At 44.4% G+C, this 20,450-nt stretch overlaps 1 protein-coding gene across 1 annotated transcript in view; it reads right to left on the minus strand.

Annotated features, from left to right (window-relative positions):
* Nucleotides 1-20,450, minus strand: part of LOC141121647 (uncharacterized) — a 72,759-nt gene that overhangs the window by 33,064 nt on the left and 19,245 nt on the right. The window lies entirely within an intron of this gene.

The following is a 20,450-nucleotide window of genomic DNA, read 5'->3' on the forward strand; positions in this document are numbered from 1 at the left end:
TGAAATTAAAATAAGTGTGGCGCTAAAAGAATGTCCTTTACTGGGCAAAGCCAAACAGAATGGTGTCTGGAAGGCAATATGCACACCAAAGAGTGTTAATGAAAATAAGTCCTATGAGGACTGTTGGTAAACACCAACAAAACTAATAAATGGTTCAAAACACAGAATAAGCAAAAAAGATATATAGGTGAATCCTAAATATAATATAAGTGACACCTAAAGTGGACCAGTGAACACAGCAAGGTATGTGTGAATAATCTAGAAAAGGGGAATCATAAAGAAAGAACTACAAATCCCAACAATAGGGAAGAGTAGTACTATAGGGACTATAAAGATGTGAGGGTTGAATATATCACAAGCGTAATGTACAAAAATATAAAATTGATGGTGTAAATAAAATGTGAAGGTGGTGCATAACACAGGGGTATTGCACAAAAAAGTAAAATTGATTATATAGAGAGAAACAATAACTAAATAGGCTGCTAGTACTACAAAAAGTCCATCCGGAACTAATAAAAGTAAAATAGTGACTCAAAGTCCAAATATTGCAATAGGAAGCGATCAGCAGCCAACAAGCTCAGTGTGGGAAGATCAATGGATCCAAGGATGGCATCCACGAGTTGCGATCATAAACATCTGTGTAAAAGGTGTAGGCATAAATACCCTTACCAGAGATGATGGACTCCCAGTCGATGACTTGGGAGTCAAACGGGCTTGTATTGGAGTGGGAAAGTGGCTTCTGGATCCCAACGATTGAGGATGGCAGCGGAATAGCGGTGTTCACCGACTTGATCGCTCTGAACTCACCAACTTGTCACTTCGAAGATATCCGTGACGGGTGCTTGTTATAGATCCAGCATTCACAGGCAAGATGTCACTCCTCAGAGATGAAGGGAAAAAACAGAAACTTCCCCATAGTGTAAATCGGCTAGGAACCAGCTTTATTAAAATAAAATAATAAAACACTCTGGCTCTTCAAAAGGAACAATCACTGAAAATAGCGCTAAAATTCAAATGGTGGCAAGACAGGCATAACAGACCCTATGACATCTTGCCTGTGAATGCTGGATCTATAACAAGCACCCGTCACGGATATCTTCGAAGTGACAAGTTGGTGAGTTCAGAGCGATCAAGTCGGTGAACACCGCTATTCCGCTGCCATCCTCAATCGTTGGGATCCAGAAGCCACTTTCCCACTCCAATACAAGCCCGTTTGACTCCCAAGTCATCGACTGGGAGTCCATCATCTCTGGTAAGGGTATTTATGCCTACACCTTTTACACAGATGTTTATGATCGCAACTCGTGGATGCCATCCTTGGATCCATTGATCTTCCCACACTGAGCTTGTTGGCTGCTGATCGCTTCCTATTGCAATATTTGGACTTTGAGTCACTATTTTACTTTTATTAGTTCCGGATGGACTTTTTGTAGTACTAGCAGCCTATTTAGTTATTGTTTCTCTCTATATAATCAATTTTACTTTTTTGTGCAATACCCCTGTGTTATGCACCACCTTCACATTTTATTTACACCATCAATTTTATATTTTTGTACATTACGCTTGTGATATATTCAACCCTCACATCTTTATAGTCCCTATAGTACTACTCTTCCCTATTGTTGGGATTTGTAGTTCTTTCTTTATGATTCCCCTTTTCTAGATTATTCACACATACCTTGCTGTGTTCACTGGTCCACTTTAGGTGTCACTTATATTATATTTAGGATTCACCTATATATCTTTTTTGCTTATTCTGTGTTTTGAACCATTTATTAGTTTTGTTGGTGTTTACCAACAGTCCTCATAGGACTTATTTTCATTAACACTCTTTGGTGTGCATATTGCCTTCCAGACACCATTCTGTTTGGCTTTGCCCAGTAAAGGACATTCTTTTAGCGCCACACTTATTTTAATTTCATTCTTCTACAATTTGTCTGATTGTGGTGTTGGCTGCTTTGCTCTCTGGTTGGCGCACTATTATTTTTATTTCCACACTGTTTAGGTATGTTGCCGTTTCTTTCCGTGGATGAATGCAAAAAGGTACCAGCAGAAGGGGTGAGGGTGGACACTGAAGAAAACGTTTGTAAGGTCCACCTCTGTGAGGTATTTTGCAGTCAAAGGCATCCACAGTAGGTACCTGGTTCTCTTTTTAGGATTCTCTTCTTGGGGTTATTGTGGTTTCCGGGGCAATGAAGCGCCCTCTTTTAGCTTGACTGAAACTGGTGGCACCTTTAAGTGACCGTTGTCTTCCGGTCCTGTGGACCATAGGCACGCAGGGATTCTGTCAAGTACTTCCTGCAGTATTGAACTTGAAGTTTTTGCTTCATTAAGTGTCATCAGGAGAGGCTGAGAACACAAAGCAGATGAGTCTTCTAAAGATAGGGGAGTATGTAACTTCACCCCCCCTTCAGGCGTGTCCTGATTGAGGCCTGTAGTCTGGACAACACATCAGCTCCTAGTAGATTCAAGGGACATGTAGAGGACACCACAAATCTGGCAGCAAATCAGGAAGTGGACTGGAGCGGGGCACCCCATCCATTCCTACGCAGGAAACATCAATAGTGGAAAGGAAAGAATTATCAGGCAGGCCCAAAGCCCTCAACACGCTTCTGGCTGTACCCGTAGAAAGGTGGTAGGTTTTCCTTGTATGGGTAACGTGACTTTTGCTAAGGGTCCCCCAGTTCCACTTGAGGACACTGCCATAAGGGGTGACACGGGTTTGCCCATTTCCTAGTGAGAGTTGGGGCGTGGTGGTGGTGGTTCATGTCCCCGTTGCCCTGCATAGGGTTCCCTGCCTCGTCTGGGACATCTTGGGGCTCTGCATTCTTTCTTTATGTGGCCCCGTTTCCCACAGTTGTAACAGGTGATCCTTTCCCTGGTATTGGGCAGTGGTGGTGGACGAGTGTAGGTGGGATCTTCGTCATGGGTTACCATGAGGGGCGTTGGTTTTTTACCTTTTTGATTTTCTATACCTCTGGCCACCAACAATAAATCAGACATTTTCATTGAATGGTATTCAGGGCGGGCCACCATCAGGCCTTTTCTGATATCCTCTCTGAGCCCTGAAACAAAAGCAGTTGATAACATGTGTGTGTGTGCCTTTATGAGTCTAGCATGATACTTCTTCACAGACTCCCCTTTATCTTGGGTAATATCTTGGATTGTGGTCTTCTGATCCGTCAACTTCTCCTTTGCCCAGTCGTGGAGTTGTGCACAGAACTCCACGCCTGAGGTGTAGGAAGTGGCACTTGTCAGGCTGGCATCATTGAAGGCCATCAGCATGACTGGCCAAAAGACATATCCTGCTTTGATTTGGCATAGGCTGATCAAGTCTCTCCAGGCAGCTGAGTAAGTTTCTTGTATCTGCACTATCCTGTGGTAGAAGGGAATTGGCTGCTTCTCTGGGTCAGGCAGACTTGTCACTAAGGCCGCTGTTTGTGATAGAGTAAAAGCGACATACATCACTGGTGCCCCTTCTGGTAACCGAGACTGTTGTTGGGGCAGGGGCTGACAAGAGGCACTGTTCTTTACGGTTGCCAGCATGTGTTTGAGATCCTCTTGGAACTGAGAGTCTGGAGCCGGATTGGGGGTTAAATCAGTGGGTGGCCTTGCTGCCTGCTGTCGGGCTTCCCACTCAGATGCTTCTTCATCATTAACATATCCGGCCTGGGAATGTGATGCTCCCGTATTGGGGAAGACAGGTGTGTGGTATGAACCATCTTGGTTTAAAACAGGGAGGGCTGGGTACAGGCTGTTTAAGCTTACTGGGTGTACCAAGATGGCCGCCGGCAGGAAGTGCACTGGACTGGGTAGAAAGTGAAGGCATGGGTGCACTAAGATGGCCGCCGGGCTGAGTTGTCACAGTGGGTTGTGCTTGGGTGGTGAGAAAGGAGTGGTTGTTAGACGGAGGGCAGTGCTGTCCCTCCCCTCCTTTGTTTAAAGTTCCAACATATCATCAGCTCTGTGATACACATACTTAATACAATCGCCATCTTTCTTAACTTCCTTTATCCAATTTTCTTTATCACACAGGATTTTTCTCCCTGTCTCTTCAGCAACATAACTTTTGCCATTTCTTTCAACTTTGTTAACTATTTCAACATCTTCTTTGCAATATCACTTTCTTTTCCTTTTTTTAAAAGAGAAAAATCACTTTCTTTTTTCTCTCGTACAACCAAGGGGTTAATATTTTTCTCAGCGTTCTTATCAGCAAATTCCTTCGGTGGGAGCTCATAAGACTAATGTACGGTTAATCTCAGAACAAGAACAAACACATTAGGGGTAGTGAGGAGCAACGGCCCGCGACCCAACAGATCTCCCGGGCAGCCCCCCTCCGACCTTAACCAGTCCCCACCCCCTCTCGTGTATATAGCAAACAATAAACCACAAATACAATCACGACAGGACATTACACCTGCCACTCTTCGAACTGCAAAATTTCAGCAGGCTAAAATAACCACAAGGGCAGACCACCCTGCAAAATAAACCCGTTTATAGACGTTTTTCTACAGCTCTACACCAAGAGGCCGACAACTCTTCTTGGGGTGAGACTTCTGTAACGCTTTCAGACTGCAAAGCCAGCAGCTGAGATAACCCTCAAAGGTTCATCGAACCTAGAGTACACCCGTCTATAAACGACTGCCACAAGGGAAACTATCTCACTCCAGAGGCCGACAGCTCGTCTGGAGATGAGAACACACATTCACACATGTAGCACCCTTAGACTGCTAAGTTTCGTAGCCCAAAGAATGGCAGACAGTAAACAAATACAGTCAGCAGAAACCCATTGACAGGTTCGTTAAACAACCTCAGGCGAGGAAATACCTGCCTCTAAGACAGTCTCAGCATACCGACAGAATCCAACTGTCAACCGAAAGATAAGAGAGTCGTACAGTGGTAAGAATATCAATCAAACTTACCGTACTGTTAGGGCTGCGCAAGACCCCCTCTGTTATCTTTCAATTAACGCCCGAATGCTTGTCGCGGTATAACTTCGACTGTAGCCTGAGGTCCCGGGTTTCGGCACCATCTGTTATGGAAATGATTTAAGCTCCAATCGAGCCCAAGGTTATCTGCTGCTGTCTCTAATTTGAAAAGTGTTGATATGCATGCATATAAAAGTAAACACTCTGAGACACGCTCAGCATTTGCTACTCATTACACTTCTGATTTATTCAAGGCGGTGTTAATGTTTTATACACACAAATACGTCATTGCTATGTTAGTCTAATAGGTACATCTCATTGGTTAAGATAGAAAAGAAGATGGATAATTTTCATAACGAGGTTTGGCTCTCTTTGGTCTTATCTTCAGTTCCGCGTTCTTTTGATGTGTGGGATGCAGGGGGTACACGCCATCTTGAGAAAATATAGGAACAGAGCAAATCTGTATACTTATATAATGAGTAAGGAGAAAAATATGTATGCACATAAGAAAATAGACATTTTCAGATTACTATTATTATTATCTACATCACATTCCTTCACAGTACCTCAGTTTTGTAGCAAGCAGTAAACTTCCCAGACAAGAGGGGAGGGATCTCTGTGTCCCGTGATGTACTCTAAAGAAAAGGATTTTACAGGTAAGCTGTAGAAAAAAATCCTATTTTTTTTTATCGTACATCACGGGACACAGAGCAGACATAATAACTAACTGGGGTGTCCCCAAGCAATGCTTTTGAGGGGAGGGAACCCATTATGAACAAAGAAACACTATCAGAACAACAGGATCTATATTGCAGCCTGCAGCACACTGTGTCCAAATGCCACATCCTCAATGGTCACACAATAATAGGATGTGGATGTGAGGGGGTAATAGGATTTACTAGAATTTATCTCCAAAATTAAGAGAACGTTCCCGTCCTATACATGGGGAAATGTTCTGACCCTGATGGTGTTAATATACAGTGGGGATGGAAAGTATTCAGACCTCCTTAAATGTTTCACTCTTTGTTATATTGCAGCCATTTGCTAAAATCATTTAAGTTCATTTTTTTTTCCTCATTAATGTACACACAGCACCCCATATTGACAGAAAAACACAGAATTGTTGACATTTTTGCAGATTTATTAAAAAAGAAAAACTGAAATATCACATGGTCCTAAGTATTCAGACCCTTTGCTGTGACACTCATATATTTAACTCAGGTGCTGTCCATTTCTTCTGATCATCCTTGAGATGGTTCTACACCTTCATTTGAGTCCAGCTGTGTTTGATTATACTGATTGGACTTGATTAGGAAAGCCACACACCTGTCTATATAAGATCTTACAGCCCACAGTGCATGTCAGAGCAAATGAGAATCATGAGGTCAAAGGAACTGCCTCAAGAGCTCAGAGACAGAATTGTGACAAGGCACAGATCTGGCCAAGCTTACAAAAAAATTTCTGCTGCACTTAAGGTTCCTAAGAGCACAGTGGTCTCCATAATCCTTGAATGGAAGACATTTGAGACAACCAGAACCCTTCCTAGAGCTGGCCGTCTGGCCAAACTGAGCTATTGGGGGAGAAGAGCCTTGGAGAGGTAAAGAAGAACCCAAAGATCACTGTGGCTGAGCTCCAGAGATGCAGTCGGGAGATGGGAGAAAGTTGTAGAAAGTCAACCATCACTGCAGCCCTCCACCAGTCGGGGCTTTATGGCAGAGTGGCCCGACGGAAGCCTCTCCTCAGTGCAAGACACATGGAAGCCCGCATGGAGTTTGCTAAAAAACACCTGAAGGACTCCAAGATGGTGAGAAATAAGATTCTCTGGTCTGATGAGACCAAGATAGAACTTTTTGGCCTTAATTCTAAGCGGTGTCTGCTCATCACCTGTCCAATACAGTCCCAACAGTGAAGCAAGGTGGTGGCAGCATCATGCTGTGGGGGTGTTTTTCAGCTGCAGGGACAGGACGACTGGTTGCAATTGACAGAAAGATGAATGCGGCCAAGTACAGGGATATCCTGGACGAAAACCTTCTCCAGAGTGCTCAGGACCTCAGACTGGGCCGAAGGATTACCTTCCAACAAGACAATGACCCTAAGCACACAGCTAAAATAACAAAGGAGTGGCTTCACAACAACTCCATGACTGTTCTTGAATGGCCCAGCCAGAGCCCTGACTTAAACCCAATTGAGCATCTCTGGAGAGACCTAAAATTGGCTGTCCACCAACATTTACCATCCAACCTGAGAGAACTGGAGAGGATCTGCAAGGAGGAATGGCAGAGGATCCCCAAATCCAGGTGTGAAAAACTTGTTGCATCTTTCCCAAAAAGACTCATGGCTGTATTAGATCAAAAGGAGCATCTACTTAATACTGAGCAAAGGGTCTGAATACTTAGGACCATGTGATATTTCAGTTTTTCTTTTTTAATAAATCTGCAAAAATATCAACAATTCTGTGTTTTTCTGTCAATATGGGGTGCTGTGTGTACATTAATGAGGAAAAAAATGAACTTAAATGATTTTAGCAAATGGCTGCAATATAACAAAGAGTGAAAAATTTAAGGGGGTCTGAATACTTTCCGCCCCCACTGTACATATAAGAAATGTTAGGGAGTGCTTGCACTATGGACAAAATATCTGAATCCACAACACGATAGTTCCAATAAAACTTTCTGACAACAAAGTGTCAGACAACTCCTGGGGTAACCTGGCAGAACTTACTCAGAAAACCCCGGCTGTAGATGACTAGGTGTGCTGGGCTTTGTAGTCCCACAGAGTTTGTGGTGCCTGTGAAGTAATAGACACCTCTATAGTAGTAAATGGAGACTACTGACATAAGAAGCAGAAGTGCTAATCCACTGCCAGAGTCCTCCACCGATCCCACACACATGGCACACCCCCACAAATCACTTCCCACAGTGCCAGTGAGGCGCTTTAATTTCTGTGACCCCAAACATGGCACAATGCACCCACTGAAGTTCCCAAGTGATGACAAGGGTGGGATGAGGGTGCCGCTCCTAACCTGGTGACATCTGATGTGTTTGGATTGGACAATGCCAATCTTTGTCCAGGAGGGCTATTGGCAGGTGAATTGGTCCTAAAAAGCATTCCTCCCTCCCCCCAGATTCCTTAACACTTTATAGCCCAGAAGTACATCTTCTATATCATCATATATCACTAAATTCATACAAAACGTTATTTATAATCATCAATAACTGTTAAAATGAAAAAAGTGTTGCGGCTTCACTTCCCTACTGTGCATGCACGAGTCGCGCTGCGCGTCCTAACTGTTCCCCACTATCTCCTGGGACCTGTGTGTTATGTATATATATATATATATATATATATATATATATATATATACTCTGCATTTAGCATAGACTATAAATTCAGTATTTACTCTATATTCAGTCAGTGCAGGCAGTATGTGTATATATATATATATGTGTGTATATATATATATATATATATATATATATATATATATATACACACATATATATATATATATATATATATATATATATATATATATATATATAGTTACATAGTAGGTGAGGTTGAAAAAAGACACAAGTCCATCAAGTCCAACCTATGTGTGTGATTATGTGTCAGTATTGCATTGTATATCCCTGTATGTTGTGGTCATTCAGGTGCTTATCTAATAGTTTCTTGAAGCTATCAATGCTCCCCGCTGAGACCACCGCCTGTGGAAGGGAATTCCACATTCTTGCCGCTCTTACAGTAAAGAACCCTCTACGTAGTTTAAGGTTAAACCTCTTTTCTTCTAATTTTAATGAGTGGCCACGAGTCTTGTTAAACTCTCTTCTGCGAAAAAGTTTTATCCCTATTGTGGGGTCACCAGTCCGGTATTTGTAAATTGAAATCATATCCCCTCTCAAGCGTCTCTTCTCCAGAGAGAATAAGTTCAGTGCTCGCAACCTTTCCTCATAACTAATATCCTCCAGACCCCTTATTAGCTTTGTTGCCCTTCTTTGTACTCGCTCCATTTCCAGTACATCCTTCCTGAGGACTGGTGCCCAGAACTGGACTGCATACTCCAGGTGCGGCCGGACCAGAGTCTTGTAAAGCGGGAGAATTATCGTTTTATCTCTGGAGTTGATCCCCCTTTTAATGCATGCCAATATTCTGTTTGCTTTGTTAGCAGCAGCTTGGCATTGCCTGTCATTGCTGAGCCTATATATATACTCTGCATCCAGTGTAGCCTATATCTACAGTGCATTCTGTGGTGTACTGTTTTTAATACACTTCAGGCGGTGTAGACAGTATCTAATACAGTGTGTTCAGTTTTTACTACACTTCTGGTGGTGTACACAGTACACAATACAGTGCAGCCGTAGTACAGTTTCTACTACTTTTCTGGTGGTGTACACAGTATCTAATACAGTGTGTACAGTTTCTATTACACTTCTGGTGGTGTACACAGTACACAATACAGTGCAGCCATAGTACAGTTGCTAATACAGTGCAGGCAGTGTACACAGTATGTAATAAAGTGTGTACAGTTTTTACTACACTGCTGGTGGTGTACACAGTATCTAATACAGTGTAGTGTGGTGTTGCAAAACAAAATATACATCATGTCCAGAAGGCCACCAAGGAGAGGCAGACGCTCACAGGCCACTAAAAGAGGGCAAGCAGCCTCTGTGTCTACAGTCAACAGTGCTGGTCGTGCACAGGGTGCATCCTTTGCGGCCGTGGGGGACGCTTGTCCTTTTTTTCTGCTGCTGGCCGTGTTATTGAGCCAGAACATGCAGAAGAGTTGGTGGAGTGGATAACTAAGGCGTTATCCTCTGTCACCCAAGCTCAGAGTAGTTTGCCTTCCAACGCAGCTGCCAAAGCAGCCTATTCCACCGGCTCCTTGTCCACAGTCACTCCTTCAGTAGCCCCACCATCATGCATGGAGGAGTCCCCAGAATTATTCGACCACAGTATCTGTTACATGCTGCTGGAGGATGAACAGCGATTTGAAGGCTCCGATGTTGGTTCCCAGGTTGAGGAAGGGAGTAACGTGAGCCTAGAGAGGGGGGTGCCCAAGAAGGACAAGAAACTGGTAGTCATGTTCCCCCAGCTGCAGCATACTGCCAAGTTTGCTACAGTGATGAGGAGGGAGGGGGTAAAGAGGTCACTGACTGTACTTGGGTGCCTGAGGGAAGAGAGGAGGAGGCACAACTCCAACGAGGCAGGATGTCCTCTAGGGGGCAGCTTAAGGGCAGCCACCCTACTGCATCACACCGCAGAGCTCCGCAGGTGCAGGGCGCTGCTGACTCCCCGCTGCCTTTAAGTTCCTTGGTGTGGGCCTTTTTCGACATGTGTGCAGCAGATTGCATCGTTGCTGTTTGCAACCTATGTCTGAAGCGGATCAAGCGGCTTGGGCACCACATGCTTGACCAGACATATGACGACCTGCCATGCAGTCCGTTGGCAACAGCACTTGAAAGACCCACATCAAAGAAAAAGGCGGACTTCTCCTTGCTCCTCATCTGGGATCTCCAACCCTACTATACCTCCAGTCCTCTCAAAAACCTACACTGAAAGGAATGAAGGTATAGCAATAGGTGCCCCAAGTACTTGCAACCAATCTACTAGCAGTACACCACCATCTTATTTTAGCAGGCAAATTTCCCTACCCCAGTTGCTGAACTGTAAAAAGAAATTCGGTCCCAGCTATCAACATGCTTAGTGTCTAAATGCTAGCTTGGCCAAATTGCTAGCACTGCAACTGCTGCCTTTTCAGCTGGTAGACTCTGCCCCCTTTCGTGAATTTGTGGAATGTGCTGTACCTCAGTGGTTCCAAAACGCCATTTCTTTTCACGGAAGGCCATTCTGGCTCTCTACCGGCAAGTGGAAGGCAATGTTTTGGCCTCATTGAACAGGGCGGTCAGCAGTAAGGTGCATATTACCGCTGACTCATGGTCCAGCAGGTATGGGCAGGGATGTTACCTTTCCTTTACGGCACACTGGGTAACTCTGCTAGCAGCTGGGAAGGATGCAGGACAGGGCTCGGTGTTGTTGGAGCTTGTTCCATTCTGCCACAGCTCTCTCCTCCACCCCCTCCTCTTCTTCTTCCTCTATGGCCTCTTCTGCAGATTTGTCTTCTGAACCAGCTGTAAGCGTTCAAGGGGCTACGAAAGCAGTCAGGCAAAAAGATGCCATGCAGTGGTTGAGTTGGTCTGCTTAGAGGGCAGGAGCCACACTGGGGCAGAGATTCTGTCAGCTCTGCAGGGGCAGGCTCATAGGTGGTTGACGCCACACCAGCTTCAGCAAGGAATGGTTGTATGCGACAATTGCACCAACCTTCGCTCCGCCCTCCAACAGGGACACTTGACCCATGTTTCATGTTTGGCACACATCCTGAATTTGGTGGTGCAGCGGTTCTTGGGCAGGTACCCAGGCTTACAGGATCTCCTGAGGCAGGCCAGAAAAGTCTGTGGTCATTTCCGCCAGTCATACAATGTCAGTTCTCGGCTGGCTGACATTCAAAGGGAATGCAACCTGTCCACCAACCGTCTCATTTGTGACATGCCCACCAGGTGGAACCCAACGTTGGCAATGCTGCAGTGGCTGCACACACAGCAGAGGGCCATCAATGAGTACCTGTGCGAGTATGGAACCAGGACAGGGTCAGGGGAGCTTGGCTTCTTTTACCACTCCAGTGGCTACTGATCAAGGATGCATGCACTGTCCTGTCACCATTTGAGGAGGCCACAAGGATGGTGAGCAGCGGCAATGCATGCATCAGTGACACTGTCCCTCTAGTCTTCCTGTTAGAGCGCACGCTTCGTGGAATAATGGACAAGGAACTTGAGGCAGAACAGCGGGAGGAAGAGGAGGACTTCCTTAACTCTCAAGGCCCCCTTTATCCAAATATCATTCCTGCGGGCCCACCAAACACACAGAAAGAAGAGAAGGAGGATTGTGTCAGCATGGATGTAAAGGATAACACTCAGCAGCAGTCTTCAAGGCTTGTAGATCACAGATATTCCCCCCTCAACACCATGGTCTGGTGTTCATTGTTCATTGTCTTTTTCACACCATTGTTCATAGGCCGTGATTCTAGGAGGTTCGGGTTTAGTCACCCATAAAGAGTGTAAAAAATGGGAGATTTGGAGAAATCTGAACTTCTCTGTCAGGGGCAAATCCAGTCTACTTATCAATATCAATATCAATCTGTGACACTCGATTGATTTCTGCATCTAGTTCTCCTGCATTGTACCCCTTAGCTATAAATCTATCCTTCAATGTCTGAGATTGAGCATAGTAATCATTAATTTGGGAACAATTACGACGCAATTGTAAAAACTGGCTGCGTGGAACAGACCGTAACCATTGGATGTGATGACAACTGTCAGACGAGATATACCCGTTGCGATCTGTGGGTTTAAAGTAAGTTTTAAACTCCAAATGCTGGTCTACCACCATAATTTCCAAGTCTAAGAAATGAATGGAATGTAAGCTGGCCTCATAACTCAGGGAGATACCGCGATCGTTGGCATTCAAAAATGCCATAAAGGCATCCAACGACACACGGTCTCCCTGCCATAGGAGGAGGATGTCGTCAATATACCTGACCCAGAGAACCAACTCTGGTCTCTGGCAGGCATAGACAACATCCTCCTCCCACTGGGCCATAAAAAGGTTGGCCAAGCTGGGGGCAAACTTAGCCCCCATGGCCACACCCTTTTGTTGTACATAAAACTGGTTCTGAAACCAGAAGTAGTTGTGGCCGGTGGCGAACCGTAAAAGCTGCATAATAAAATTACGCTGCAATATTGGTAAAGTGTGGTTTCTGGATAAATGTTTTTCAACCGCACTAAATCCCAGCAAGTGTGGTATGCACGTATATAGCGCAGCCACGTCGGCTGTAACCAAATACGTTCCCTCCTTAAGTTTGACCTTTTCCAGACGTTGAATAACATCCCTAGTGTCCTTAAGGTAAGAAACTGAGAAACCACTTTGTTTTCTGGAACCTATTTTCGGCTCTGCTTCAGTGGGTAGAGAGGGGACGTCCCGGCCTGGTAGAGGCTCTACCCTTGCCTCCAACACTTCACCACTTCGCCCTGGGTGGCATTAAGCTCTATTGATTCTATGCTCATGGCAGTAGAATCCAACTTCTCTGGTAAGCGTATTCCATCTATTCGCTTAAATTGATGATATACAAGCTGAAGGTTGGGAAGCAGACAGGATTGATACACGGATTATTCATTTTCACTGTGGACTTTTGTTCCTTTGGATCACACACTTGTTTTTCCTGGGACATTACGTTTATATGCACTTTGAACTTTATATTTATTATTAATTTGTGTGTGTTTTTAGCGCTACAATTTATTTTAAATTAGCTCTCTTAGGAAGCTGTTCCCTTCTCCATGTTGCTGTTTTTAAATGTTTTAATTGTTCAGGCTGCTCAGATATATCATATATTATATCCATTTGTAACGGGTTAGGGCAGCAGAGGAACGGGAGCTCCTTCAACAAACGTCCTCACTCGACCATGTTCGACCACGCCCCACCCCTGGAGCACAGACTTTTACATGATGATAATAATGTGATAACATCCTCAGACTTTGGAAACTTAAGCAGAAAGTGATAATGAGGGAGGAGTCAATAACTCAATGATGGTGGTCTTCAGGATCAGTCCAGTCTTCATCTTGGTTGTTCTCCCCCCATCCTCACTCTATGACCTTATTCGTGATTAAATCATGGATTAAATAAGGAAGTGCAGTACTTCTTATGTTGGGAAGATGGCAATGAGTGATAGCGGGGGTGGGGACACTCATCCTATAATCCCCTCATCACTGTCACTCCTATAAAAGACAGTTCTTCTTGTTTCCTCACTCTGTGACTAAGGTCCATTAATAAAGAAATGATCTGGTAGGAGATTCAGAGATGTAGGGCTGAAACAACTAATCGATTATGAAAATGGTTGTCAACTATTTTCATAATCGATTAGTTGGTCAGTCGATTAATTGGCCTGCATACAGAATGCATTAAATCTTTACATATCAGAAAATACAGCTCAGTACACCATCCACACATGTCAGTAAATGCCTGAGAACTTGAATGCGTGAGGAGCAGTGTCTCATGGGACATGTAGTCCTGGACAAGAGACGGAAACAAGTGATTCTAAAAGGCAGAAGGTTTTGTACCTTGCTATAGGGGAACTCTATACTATACTTTGTGGCTTCCTATAGGGGAATTCTATACTATACTTTGTGGCTTCCTATAGGGGAACTCTATACTATACTTTGTGGCTTCCTATAGGGGAAGTCTATACTATACTTTGTGGCTTCCCATAGGGGCACCCTATACTATACTTTGCGGCTTCCTATAGGGGCACTCTGAAAGCAGGAGAAACCAGAAGTGCCGGGGTGGTCCAGAAGAGGAGAATCAGGCTGCTCTGTGCAAAACCATTACACAGAGCAGGTAAGTATGACAAGTTTGATTAAATAAAAGAAATCCAACAGTTACAATGACTTTAAGGGATAGGTAAATCAGTGACTCTAGTGCTGTAGGAGGTGATTTCACCACCACAGTTAAAAAAAAAGGTGCATGTATGCCCATCATTAGAAGTGGGTGGATGCAGGGCGGTAATCTAATGGTGGGCATACCCACCGATCAATCCTTTTTGTTCAGCCCACAGGCTGCATTAAAAAAAGAATATTACATTGTATGCCCAATAAGGACCAGAGACGTACTGGTATGTTGCTGGACTTTGAGTGGTTATACCAGAATGATGCCTGCAGGTTTAGGTATCATCTTGGTATTGTTCTTTTCAGCCAGTGGTCGCCTTTCATGTAAAAGCAATCCTAGTGGCTAATTAGCCGCTAGACTGCTTTTACAAGCAGTGGGAGGGAATGTGTCTCCCCCCCGCCGTCTTCCATGGTTTTCTCGGGCTCTCCTGTCCCACCAAGGAACCTGAGAATGCAGCCGTGGTTTGGCCAGCTGACCATAGAGCTGATCGAAGACCAGAACGGCTCCAATCATCTCTATAGCCTTAGAAACCAGGAGCTACGAGCATTTTATGACTTCGGTTTCACCAGATATAAACAGCACCATTGGGAAATTGGGAAAGCATCTTATCACACCAATCTTGGTGTGGTCAGATGCTTTGAGGGCAGAGGAGAGATATAGAGTCTATATATATATAGAGACCAATTATTTTATTTCACTAGATATTGCTATCATAGGGGATATTTACATTCCCTGTGATAACAATAAAAATTACAAAAAAGAAAGGAACAGTAAAAATAAAATGTCAAAATAAATAAATAAAAAGCACCCCTGTCCTCCCATGCTCGTGCGCAAAGGCGAACGCAAGCGTCGGTCTCATGTCATATGTAAACAGCAATTTCACCATGCATGTCATGTATCACCATGAACGTCAGATCATGGGCAGTAATTTTAGCAGTAGACCTTCTCTGTAAATCTAAAGTGGTAACCTGTAAATTTTACCAAACATTAGGGCAATATAGTGTTTTTTTTCCAAAAAAAATGCATTTAGAAAATCGCTGCGCAAATACTGTGTGAAAAAAATTGCAACACCCACCATTTTAATCTGTATTGACCCCATTTTGGAAAGTAGACACCATGGTATTTGCTAAGAGGCATGGTGAGTATTTTGCAGCTCTCATTTGTTTTTGAAAATGAAGAAAGAAAAGGAAAAATGTTTTTTCTTTTTTCAAAACTTTGTGACAAAAAGCGAGATCTGCAAAATACTCAACATGCCTCTCAGCAAATAGCTTTGGAATTCTACTTTCCAAAATGGGGTCATGGGGGTGGGGGGTTGTGCAATCTTGGCATTTCAGGGCCTCCAAAACTGTGAGGAGGTAGTGAGGAGTGAGATCACCCATTTATGCCCTTAGAAAGCCTGAAGGCGGAGATTGGTTTGGTTAGACTGCCAAAAAGTCCAACACATGTGGTATCCCCATACTCAGGAGAAGCAGCAAAATGTATTTTGGGGTGTAATTTCACATATAACCATGGCATGTGTGAACAGTATATCAATTCAGTGACAACTTTGTGTAATTTTCTTTCTTTTTTTTCATTTTTCAATCATAGTTACATAGTTACATAGTAGGTGAGGTTGAAAAAAGACACAAGTCCATCAAGTCCAACCTATGTGTGTGATTATGTGTCAGTATTACATTGTATATCCCTGTATGTTGCGGTCATTCAGGTGCTTATCTAATAGTTTCTTGAAGCTATCAATGCTCCCCGCTGAGACCACCGCCTGTGGAAGGGAATTCCACATCCTTGCCGCTCTTACAGTAAAGAACCCTCTACGTAGTTTAAGGTTAAACCTCTTTTCTTCTAATTTTAATGAGTGGCCACGAGTCTTGTTAAACTCTCTTCTGCGAAAAAGTTTTAACCCTATTGTGGGGTCACCAGTCCGGTATTTGTAAATTGAAATCATATCCCCTCTCAAGCGTCTCTTCTCCAGAGAGAATAAGTTCAGTGCTTGCAACCTTTCCTCATAACTAAGATCCTCCAGACCCTTTATTAGCTTTGTTGCCCTTCTTTGTACTCGCTCCATTTCCAGTACATCCTTCCTGAGGACTGGTGCCCAGAACTGGACCGCATACTCTACTCTTGTGACAAAAAAATAAATATTCAATGTGCTCAACATGCCTCTCAGCAAATTTCTTGGGGTGTCTACTTTCCAAAATGGGGTCATTGGGGGGGTTGTACTGCCCTTCCATTATAGCACCTCAAGAAATGAGATAGGCAGTCATAAACTAAAAGCTGCATAAAATTCCAGACAATGTATCCTAGTTTGTAGACGCTATAACTTTTGCGCAAACCAATAAATATACGCTTATTGAATTTTTTTTACCTGAGACATATGGCTGAATGCATTTTGGCCTAAATGTATGGCTAGAATTGAGTTTTTTTTTATAACAAAAAGTAGAATTTTTTTTTTTTCAAACTTTTCGGTCATTTTTTTGTTTATATCACAAAAAAACCCTTGCAGAGGTGATTAAATACCACCAAAAGAAAGCTCTATTTGTGGGAAAAAAAGGATGCAAATTTTGTTTGGGTACAGCATTGCATGACCGCACAATTACCAGTTAAAGCAGTGCAAGGGGTAAATCCTTCCGGGGCTGAAGTGGTTAAGATAGGCTTTTGTCTGCAAGAAACTAAAAATTTGTAAAAATTTGTCTAGGTACTCCCCCAATCTTGCTGACACTGATCCAATTCCATTCACAATTGGTCGGTCTGGAGGAGCCTCAGCATGTTTATGAGTCTTTGGTAACGTGTAAATTTCCGGAATCCTGCATACACGAGGGATTAAATAACCTTTTTCTTTTTTTGTTAATATGTTATATTTATATCCATATTCCACAAATGATTATAACTGTTCTACATCGATGTGGGATCTTTTTTAAATTCTCTATATGCGTTTTGATCCAATAACATACTCTTAATTGACCCCGATAAGAATCTTTATCATGGATTACAACTCCACCCTTATCAGCTGGTCTTACAATGATAACCTTACGCTTTTCTCTAAACTTTCAATGCCTTCTCTAATGCGAACTGGATTGACTGCTTTCTTGGGTATAATTTGCTTTATATCTCTTAATTCACAATTTCTAAATGCCAGATACACAGGGATTCAATGTGGATCTATTCCGGAGTCCACTATTGATTCTATTACTTGCCAGCACTTTCCTACTTAAAGCGGAGGTCCGCCAATTTTTTTTTTTTTAAGTCATCAGCTACAAATACTGCAGCTGCTGAGTTTTAAAATATGGACACTTACCTGTCCAGGGCGCTTGCGATGTCAGCACCCGAGGCCGAACCGTCCCTCGATCCTCGGGTGCTGCCCTTCGGTAAGGGAATCAGGAAGTGAAGCCTTGTGGCTTCACTTCCTGGTTCCCTACTGCGCATGTGCAAGTCGCGTTGCGCAATCCGAATGGTGCCGGCTGTCTCTGGGACCCATGTCTCCCAGCAGACAGTGCGGGGGGACCGGAAGTGGCGTAGCTCCCGCGGGAGTCTATGCCCGGAAGTGGGTGCAGATACCTGTATTATACAGGTATCTGCACCCCCCTCCCCCCTGAAAGGTGCCAAATGTGACATCAGAGGGGGGGAGGGTTCCGAAAAGCGGAGGTTCCATTTTTGTGTGAAGCTCCGCTTTAAAGGGTTGTTTTAAAAAATATTTTTAATATTCAATTTTCTAATGTACTTGTGTGTGTCAATATAAACATCAAATGTTTTAATCAGTCTTTTTGGGGCACATTTCAGTCCTAAATTTAAGATATATAATTCTTTCTGTGTTAAGGTGGCTTTACTGAGGTCACAACAAAAAGATGTTGAGGGGAGATGGGGGTTTTCTTTAAGAGACTGGAGGTCCCGGCCCTCTCAGGTAGGGACAGGGAAGGATTGGATGCCCCAATAACTCTGGAAGAATTACAACAGAAACCTTTAAACGTTATGTGGGAGTATTGCTCTCGGAATTATTAAAGGTATTAAACTGGGCGGCCGTGGAAGGAAGACTACCCTCTTCTATGATAGAAGCCACCATAATTGTCTTGCCCAAGGGGAAGGATCCACTTAAGACAGCCTCGTATAGGCCTATATCCCTACTTCACTAACCCCCCCACAATGCACAGGCCACCACTGGTGCTGACAGTTCCTTGGCATTCCTGTTTGCACCTTCCAGCACACTAGGAGTTAACGGTGGAATGTGCACAGGATAGCCAGGGACCTGTCAGCACGAGCGAGAGGTGTAAGTAGAGTACACATTTGTAAATTTTAAAATTACTTTATTTGAATAAATGCAGTGTTACAATGTATGAAGTGCACCGCTCTATGTGCTTTTTAAAAAAATATGTCACTTCAGACTGAATTTCACAGTAGTATGATACATGCCCCTCATGTGACTCCCGGTCCCCCCCGGCTTTCTCCGCTCTCCTCTCACGTCTCCTGACGTCAGCAGGGAATTCTCAGCCTTGCCCGCTGACTATAGCTATCATATCAGAAGAGAGGCGGGCGGGACTGAGAATTCCCCGCTGACTTCAGGACTCAGGAGACGTGAGAGGAGAGTGAAGAGAGGCGATGGGGGCGATTGTCACATGAGCGGGATGTATTGTACTACTGTGAAATTCGGTATGAAGTGACATATTTTTTCAAAAAGCACATACAGTACAGCAGTGCACTTCATTCATTGTAACACAGTATTTATTAAAAGAAAGTAATTTTAAAAACAGTAAGTAGAGTACAAATTTGTACTCTACTTACACCTCTCGCTCCGTGCTGACAGGTCACTGGCTATCCTGTGCACATTCCACTGTTAACTCCTCTTGTGCTGGAAGGTGCAAACAGGAACGCCAAGGAACTGTCAGCACCAGTGGTGGCCTGTGCATTGTGGGGGGGTTAGTGAAGTGATGGCTGCGTTTGACGGGCACAAGTGGCTGCGTTTGACTGGCACAAGTGGCTGTGTTTGACGGGCAAAAGTGGCTGCGTTTAACTGGCACAAGTGGCTGCGTTTAACTGGCACAAGTGGCTGCGTTTAACTGGCACAAGTGGCTGCGTTTGACGGGCACAAGTGGCTGCGTTTGACGGGCACAAGTGGCTGCGTTTGACGGGTACAAGTGGCTGCGTTTCACGGGCACAGTGGCTGCGTTTGATGAGCACAAGTGGCTGCGTTTGAAACGCAGTTGGGCACAAATGGCTGCGTTTGATGGGCACAAGTGGCTGCGTTTGACAGGCACAAGTGGCTGCGTTTGACGGGCAGTTGGGCACAAATGGCTGCGTTTGATGGGCACAGGTGGCTGCGTTTGATGGGCACAAGTGGCTGCGTTTGACGTGCACAAATGGCTGCGTTTGACGGGCACAAGTGGCTGTGTTTGGCGGGAACAGTGACTGCGTTTGATGGGCACAAGTGGCTGCTTTTGACAGGCATAGGTGGCTACGTTTGATGGGCACAAGTGGCTGCATTTGATGGGCAGTTGGGCACAAGTGGCTGCGTTTAATGGGCAGTTGGGCACAAATGGCTGCGTTTCACTGGCACAGTGGCTGCGTTTGACAGGCATAGGTGGCTACGTTTGACGGGCACATTGGCTGCGTTTGATGGGCACAAGTGGCTGCATTTGATGGGCAGTTGGGCACAAATGGCTGCGTTTCACTGGCACAGTGGCTGCGTTTGACAGGCACAAGTGGCTGCGTTTGACGGGCAGTTGGGCACAAATGGCTGCGTTTGATGGGCACAAGTGGCTGCGTTTGACGGGCACAAGTGGCAGCGTTTGACGGGCAGTTGGGCACAAATGGCTGCGTTTGATGGGCACAAGTGGCTGCATTTGAAGGGCACAAGTGGCTGCGTTTGATGGGCACAAGTGGCTGCGTTTGACAAGCACAAGTGGCTGCCTTTGACGGGCACAAGTGGCTGCGTTTGACGGGCACAGTGGCTGTGTTTGACGGGCACAGTGGCTGCGTTTGATGGGCACAGTGGCTGCGTTTGATGGGCACAAGTGGCTGCATTTGTTGGGCACAGGTGGCTAC

Source organism: Aquarana catesbeiana, unplaced genomic scaffold (genome assembly GCF_042186555.1).
Source record: "Aquarana catesbeiana isolate 2022-GZ unplaced genomic scaffold, ASM4218655v1 unanchor228, whole genome shotgun sequence".
Lineage (NCBI taxonomy): Eukaryota > Metazoa > Chordata > Amphibia > Anura > Ranidae > Aquarana > Aquarana catesbeiana.